The sequence below is a fragment of the Sceloporus undulatus genome, chromosome 5 (assembly GCF_019175285.1).
Source record: "Sceloporus undulatus isolate JIND9_A2432 ecotype Alabama chromosome 5, SceUnd_v1.1, whole genome shotgun sequence".
NCBI lineage: Eukaryota > Metazoa > Chordata > Lepidosauria > Squamata > Phrynosomatidae > Sceloporus > Sceloporus undulatus.
The window spans coordinates 49,823,729-49,832,075 of record NC_056526.1 but is presented as its reverse complement, the minus strand read 5'-3'; positions in this window follow the sequence as shown (position 1 = coordinate 49,832,075).

The following is an 8,347-nucleotide window of genomic DNA, read 5'->3' as shown; positions in this document are numbered from 1 at the left end:
TAGAGAAAAGGCAAGCATGCCAGAAGTAAGGAAAATGCACAACCGCCAATCGGACTGTGCTGAAGAAAAAACCTGGCAGCTATTGAAAATGTGTTTGTCTGAGCAGCATGAGCCAATTGTATTCACACTTCTTGTATGTCTTCCTCACTCAAGTGCCTACTCTGCATCTTCTAGACTATGACTATCTGACCATAATCTTGAAATTGATAATCAGGAAGTCATTCAAAACTAAGCAGAAAAAGACTGCTAAAGAAAACCTAGTTGCATTGGCACTGTGAAGGACCACCAGTGTAGTCTTTTGGTGCGGGCCCTTGGTTTCCAAAGGCATACATTGGTAAGCCATGGTCTAATTAGCATTAGACACGTCCAATGGCTGAACACGAGAACAAGGGTCCAGTAGATTTAGGTTAAGGTCAAGTTATCAAAACACTATGGGACAATGAAGAGTCTTTCTCTAAAGAAAAAGATCATCCCATGGAAGCAGAAACCCAACCACACTAAGATCCCTTAACCTTGTTCACCTTCTTTCTTCCCCTTTCTTGTTTCTAAAGGGGAGTAAAACAACTCACCTCACCCCTATGTCATGCTATTGCTACTTAGCAATTATTCTGCTATGAACACAGCAAGCAACAGAGGGCAAGCTCCACCCAGAGGCAGCCAAGAGAAAAAGAAAAAGACACAATGACTGTATCTTATCTAGTTTTGAAGGGCTTTTTGGTCCTTGCCAAGAAGCAGGGAATATTGTTCTCCTTGGATCACTACTATTAATTTTTTTCTTGATTTGATCACAATATCCACGTATAAAATCTTCAATAATAAACGTCTGGAGGAACATTCACAAGATATTCTTCAAGCCCAAATTTTTTTTTAGAATTTTCTCTTTAATGTTCATTAAGTATATTTTAAACACCTTTTACTGTTTATTCAATGTTGTTTCATCACCCAAACTTTAAAAACCAGTTCTCCAGTGTTTTTAAGATGAAACTGAGTCCTTTTATTGTTGTGTGTGTGCGTGGGGAGGGGGTGTCCATCCTTCTTCTCTTTAAGAGGACTGTTGGCGAAGTTGCCTCTAAAAACTTTTTCTTGTTTCTGGCTGATCAGATCCCAGCAGTGTAATTCATTCAAAAATAAGATTTATCAATTAATATAATTCTTGCCACCTCTAACCAAAATCACACCTGCAGCACAGGTGATCTTCAAGTCAGACCTCTCCAGGACTCCATGAGTTCCACAGTCAGGAAACTGGGCAGCTATGTAGAAGCGCCTAGACCTCAGTTGGCAGCAATGAAGTTTCTCCCTTCTTCTCCCTTTCTCTCCATATCTTCCTCCATCACTGTAAGTGCTCTGAGATAAATGAATTATATGCAAGAACATTTTGTTCCCAATATATGATCACAAAACAAAAAAACAACAGCCTTACAAGAGGTAATGTTCAGAAATTTAGCAGTGAGTTTTAACTGTTGTGTTTCTTATCTCCACATACAGATTTTTTTTTAAAAAAAATTAAACCCACTCTCTGGCTTTAATAAAAAAAGTTAGCAAGGTCAAACGTCCAGATTAGAGGCAGACTTGGTGAATCAGTGGAACTCATGTATGCGTCGACTTGCCAAAATTCCAGATTCCTATTGTTTCAATGGGCTTTACACAGTTGACCACTAACAACTAGATTATGGCCAGAAAATTCAAAACCAGCAAAAACTGAACTACTGTTATACAAAGCACACAATCTACTTGGCACTGATAATAAAACATATAAAGTACAATAATACTAATTAATAATACTATATTAATAATATCCATTATATATTAATATTACTCATATTATTGTCAAAACAAATGAATTAATATGGTACCTAACATAAAATTAATTAGATGTCATGTAAACACATAAAGGGATAGTATGGGTTTCCTTATCCAGCACATTCCAAAATGCACAAACACTCCAAAATCTAAAATTGGGCTAAGATAGTGGACACCTTTGCTTTCGATGGTTCCTGTACACAAACTATTATTGTAAACAAACTTATAAAAATATGATGTATACAATATTTTCAGACCTATTGATGTTTCATGTTTAGATTAGGTCCCCATCCCAAAGAGATCTCACTATGTATTATGCAAATATTCAAAAAATGTAAAAATAACTAATAATCCAAAATCAACAACACTTCTCGTCTAAATATTTTGGATAAGGGAGATTCAACCTGTAATTCCAAAACCAAGGACCACAGGGAGAGAGTGGCTCTGCCATAGATTTCCAACCACCTCATCTTTGAGCATTCTGAGCAAGGCTTCAAATGTCATTGCATTTCAAAAGGTATTTTACACTTCTCTTTTTAGACAACAACAAACGAAGAAAGACTCTGAGATGGATCTGCCACATTCTTTCTAACGTACAAAATTCATTCAAATTTGTAAGGATTAGTTGGGTCCGGGACCTTTCATATATGTGTGTGTGTGTGTGTGTGTGTGTGTGTGTTTGTTCCAGGAAATGCTTTGTTAGTATTATCCTTCTAACAAGAAGCACATTCACATTGATCCATAAGTTCAAACACAGGGTTGAGAATCCTATGGCCTTCCAAGGGCATGAGTCTCACTATGATCCTAATGCATCAGTGCAGGACCCCCAACATTTCCACAGATAGTGAGCACGCCAAGAGCTGTTCCTTTCTTCTGAATGTTGGAGAACCGTTCCCTATATGCAAAGGAATGTCCACATCTCCTCTAATACCAAAGGAAATTAAAGAAAGCAATACATGTTATGGAACACACTATTAGACTGTTTCATCTCCAATATCTTACATACTCTTTCGGAACATTTTTCAGCATTAATTTGCATCAGTGTCTACCACAGAAGCACAATTTGTTTTTAGTCAAGTGAGCTAACATTTTTCTTAAAGGACTTCATTGCAGCAGCTGGATTAACATACATGTTTTCCTTATACTAAAACTCATATAAATCTTATGTTGGATAACCCATGTGTTCCCTGCCACCAGTATTTAGGCCAGTTAAAAAATGTTGACTTGCCACTACACACCTTTACGGTCAAAGGGCAGCATAGTGTAACAACAGATGTTTATCCTAACAGAAACGCACATTCTGTGGCTACAATACTACATCTGTTTGCCACATACACAACGTGAAAAAATGTTAGATTCTCTAAAGGGAATTGAGATAAACATCAGATCATAAATGCCATATCTTTATTATTGTTCCAGTATCTAGTTTTATTCTCCTAGTCATTTTTTAATTACTGTAAAGTCATCTAGTAAAACGGTTTGTTGTAACACGTCACTTGGTTCAGTGTTCATGAGGTGAGGTGATACATTAACATTTCAACGAATGTCCTGAAGCAGGTTCCAATATTTAAGAATAACATTCTGTATGTGTCTAGTATTCCCATTATATGTTATGGGTATGAACATTCTAGATTGTATTCCCTCTCTCTGTTTTTTTATGAAGAGGCTCCTTTGTTTTCAGCATAAAAAGAAAAGCACTTTGGATTGTTAATAACAAAGCTTTTAACATCTTTTGGTCAAATCCAATATTCCTCATCAATAAAATACAGACAGTACCCTGAATGAGTGCAATGTTTTAACTGCATCTATCATTCTTTTATTTTCTGAAATGACAGAATATAGACAGACTTTCAAATCTTGGTAGAAGACCTAAGTCTAGTTAATAGGTTTTTGATTTTGCATTTTCTCAATTTTGAATTTTGATTGGCAGCTATATCTCTTATTCATTAGCACAATTCCAGTCATCACTAAGACTGAAAATATGAAAGGATTAGATAGTGTTGATGAAACATGACATGCCCCAGAGTATGTATGTGTGTGTGTGTGTGTGTGTGTGTGTGTGTGTGTGTGTATCAATATGTTGTATTGCTTGTGTTTTTTTCTTTGTAACTGTATTAGTATATTGATTTGTATAAACTGTAAATATTGTTTACAATGAAATGTTTGGGGTCCATAGTACATAGGGGGGGACATGGTTTACTCCATCATCTGAAATTGGACTGACAGATGAAATGACACAGCTAAAAACATCCTTAGATGGACAGACAGACAGACAGACAGACAGATATGTAAATGACCTCCAAGGTAATGTTTTCAGTTGTGTAATTTTATCCATAGAACGTGTGTGTGTGTGTGTGTGTGTGTATGCAGTCAATAAGCAAATGATGAATTTGAGCTGTATTGTTTGCCTCTTCATATTTACTTCACTGTTTTGCTTAGAATCATAGAGTTGGCAGAAGCCCCAAGGGCCATCAAGTCCAACCTCCTGCTCTGCAGGATCACAGAATCAAAGCACCCCTGACAGATGGCCATATAACCTCTGTTTAACATTCTCCAAAAAAAGGAGACTCCACCACACTCCAAGGTAGTATATTCTACTGTTGAATAGCTCTTACACTCAGGGCGTTCTTCCTAATGTTGAGGTGGAATCACATTTTGTATTCTGAATCCATTGTTCCGAGTCCTCTTCTTTGGGGCAGCAGAAAATAAACCCACTTAGAACCTACTTTAGGTTCTGAACAGGCGTGGATCTTTAATTGATCTCTTAAATGGGAGTGTTTAACTAGCTCTTGGATGCTAAACAGCTGTTAGCAGTTCCCTAGTTACTGTGCGTAACATGGCATATTTCATGCAAAAATCACATCATTAATTTTCCATAGTTACTTGTCAAATTTTAGAGATGAATGCAAATAGTGCAATTGATAGGTTGAATCTCATTAGAAGATTCTCTGGTAGAAGAGCATGAGTTTTTTTTTTCATTGTGCAAACACTCAGTCATATGGAAAATATCATTAGTTCTATAGATGATTTATGTGACAATTGTCTATTGCTTATTGATATTCATATGTTCCCTTCTTAAAACTAAAACTAAGAAATGTGTACTGGCTAAAGTTCTTATTTCTATGGTCCAAAACACACTGCAGAAATAATTCAGTTTGAGGCTGCTTAAAGTACCCTGGCTCAATGCTAGGGAATCTTGGGTCATCATAAATCAGGAACAACTTGAAGGCACACAACAACAACAACAAACAACAATCTGAGTAATGAAGGAAAACCAATGGATGAAGGCTAGAGAGTGAATGCATGTTTCCCTCCGCAGGGACATAGCCAAGGGGGGGGGGTCCTTGGGGTCCAGACACCCCTCTTCCATTAGAAAAATTAATGGTGCATGCTGCTGCGCCACTGCACCCAAGCCCCGTTATAATGGTGGCACTTAGTCTGGAACTCCCCCCCTTCCTAAAATCTTGGCTATATCCCTGCCCCCCTACATGTTCTGTCTTGATTTGGGTGTCCTAGGAATCGTAGTTTAAAAACACCTCTTATCTAGTGTCTGCTGGAAGCACCAGTAGTAACTGTTTGTATTACCTTTTCTTGAAGCCCAACCAAAGAGTGATTTTTCCAGTTTCCTTAGAGATTTTTCTGTGCCTCGTTGTTGTAATTTTTAGCAGCTTTACCAAATGTTAACTGCAGAAGAAAGGGAGGGTGAAATGCTCAGAATTCCTACAACTCTAGAAGTTCATCCAGACTTTGTGTGTCAGCATAGCAACTGTGGGCTTGTCCTGGCTTTCTGTTCTGCAGATAGAAGTAGACCAAAGACTTCTACGCTGGCAATTGACTGTTAAATTCCTACTCCTGCCCATCCCTGTTTGGAGCTTTAACATGAGCCAGCTGCAGACGGTGTGGGCAAATATAGGCATTCCCTAAAGATATGCTTTCTTATTTTGATAGGGAAATGAGAAAGTCCTTTGCCATGACTTTCAGCCTTTAACAAATATCTTAGTCATTTAAGACATTTTGATAATTCACTGTGTTGTCATTCTTTTTTTAAAAAGCAATCCATTAGTGCTATTATGAGTAAGCCACACGTTCCTCCTGAGACCCATGAAAACGGACAGCCATTAAAAGTTGCTTATTGAGCCAGCAAATATTATCTTTGGTTGACAGAAAATAAGAGTGCCAGTTGTGCTGGAACATTGACAAATGACTTTCTTTCTTACACTTTTGCCTTTCAGATAGGACAGGCCTTAAAATCTGTTACTGGATGGCCCATGGAGAATGTCTTTTATTATGCCCATTAGCAACACTAGTCTAATGAGCAGACTGTAGCCAGAAGATAAATTCTTTTCAAAAGGAACTAGCAGGTGGCACTAATCTGGCATTCCTTGGTTTCATTCAATCTAAAATTTCATCCTGGAAATGTTAACTACCTGAAATATTGTGTTGCGGGTGTCTGTAGCATTTGTCAAGGTGTGAAAAATCCTACTTTAAACAGTTTTTCTGGTCTGGGTAGTGAGCATTAGCAAATGATGTAAACCTGCCCCATGGTCTTCCTTTTTAGTTTGTTTCAGTATTTTTATTTGGGGAGGAAGGGAAACATTAATCACAGAAGCACAGCTGTAAAGTGCAGGTGTAACAAACACCCTTGTAGCTGAGACAGCAGTCCTGACCTTTAAAAGCTGGGGTTTTTCAGCTCTGCTGGTGACTGCTATGAGGAATAGCTATTCTAGCTTGTGTTGCTTTAAAGCATAAACAAGACAGTACTTTGATTTCAAACTGGAATTGATTTCAGTTCTGATCTCCTTCTTCTTGTCTCTACTTTCCAAGTCGTGCAGGTGTGCGTATTTATTTATTTAATTTCTGTGCTGCTTTAATCCCAAAAGGGATCCAAGGCATCTCAAAAAAAAAACAAAAAACATATTCAAACATTTTTAATTAAAAAGTCGATTAAAGTAACCTAATTAAAACGTGAAAAACTTAAAATTTAATATAAATAAATAAAATAAAACTTTTTTATATCCTGCTTTTTGTTACCATATTCAAAGCGGCCGGAAGAGATCCGTCTTGACAGCTTTTTTGAAGCTCTCTAGGTTGGTAATTTGAAGGATCTCATCTGGCAAGCCATTCCATAAAGTGGGAGCGATTGCGGAAAATGTCCTTTGGGAGATCGCCATCAATCTGGTCTTTGTGGACTGTAACAAATTCCTCCCAGGGGATCTGAGTGCACGGGGTGGATTATACAGAAGGAGGCGATCCCTTAAGTAGGTTGGGCCCAAGCCATAGAGGGCTTTAAAGGTAATGACCAACACCTTGTACTGTGCTTGGAAATGAATAGGCAGCCAGTGGAGTGATTTCAATACAGGTGTAATATGGTCACTCCTAGTTGTTCCTGTAATCAATCTGGCTGCCATATTCTGTACCAGTTGAAGTTTCCGGACTAGGCATAAGGGTAGTCCCATGTAGAGCACATTGCAAAAATCAAGTCTTGAGGTTACCAGTGCATGTACTACAGTTTCGAGGTCACCCAGCTCCAGGCATGGGCGCAACTGACGTATCAGCAGGAGCTGATAACAGGCACTCTTGACCATTGCATTCACCTGATTTCTCATCTGAAGCAATGAGTTGAGAAGCACCCCTAAGCTGCGAACACAGTCCTTTGAGGGGAGCGTGAACCCCTCTAGGACTGGAGGTTGCTGCCTGATACCTGGTTTGGGGGTCCCTACCGTAAGTACTTCCATTTTGTCTGGATTCAGCTTGAGCTTGTTTTTCCCTCATCCAGTCCATTACTGCTGCAAGACATTGATTGAGGGAAGAAATGCCATCTGTCATCGTTGCTGATGACTGGGACATGGAGAAGTATATTTGGGTGTCATCAGCATACTGATAACACCCCGCTCCATGTCTATGGATGATTTCTCCCAGTGGCTTCATATAGGTGTTGAATAACTTCGGGGACAGGATGGCGCCCTGAGGGATGCCACAATTAAGCTCTGTTTTTGAAGAGCAACTATCCCCAAGCATCACCCTCTGGAATCTACCTGAGAGGAAGGAACGGAACCACTGCAAAGCAGTGCCTCCAATTCCTAGCTCTCTCAGGCGTTCCAAGAGGATGTCGTGGTCTATTGTGTCAAATGCCACTGAGAGGTCTAATAGCACCAGCAGGGTCACGCTTCCTCTGCTGATGCTTAGACGAAGGTCATCAGTTAAGGTGACCATGGCAGTCTCCACCCCATATCCTGTCCTGAAGCCAGTTTGAAATGGATCTAGAAAATCGGCTTCATCCAAGACCACTTGGAGCTGAAGAGTGACAGCCCTCTTGATCACCTTACTCAAAAATGGCAGATAGGAAACAGGCCTATAATTTCTCCTGTCCAGGGGGTCCAAAGAAGGCTTTTTCAGAAGCGGTCTAACAACTGCTTCCTTTAAGGCAGATGGTACATAACCTTCCCTAAGGGATGCACTGATGACACATCTAAGAAATACCATCAAGGCATCACCCCCCTGGATGGCCAGCCATGACGGGCAGGAGTCGAGAGGGCATGTTGTCTTC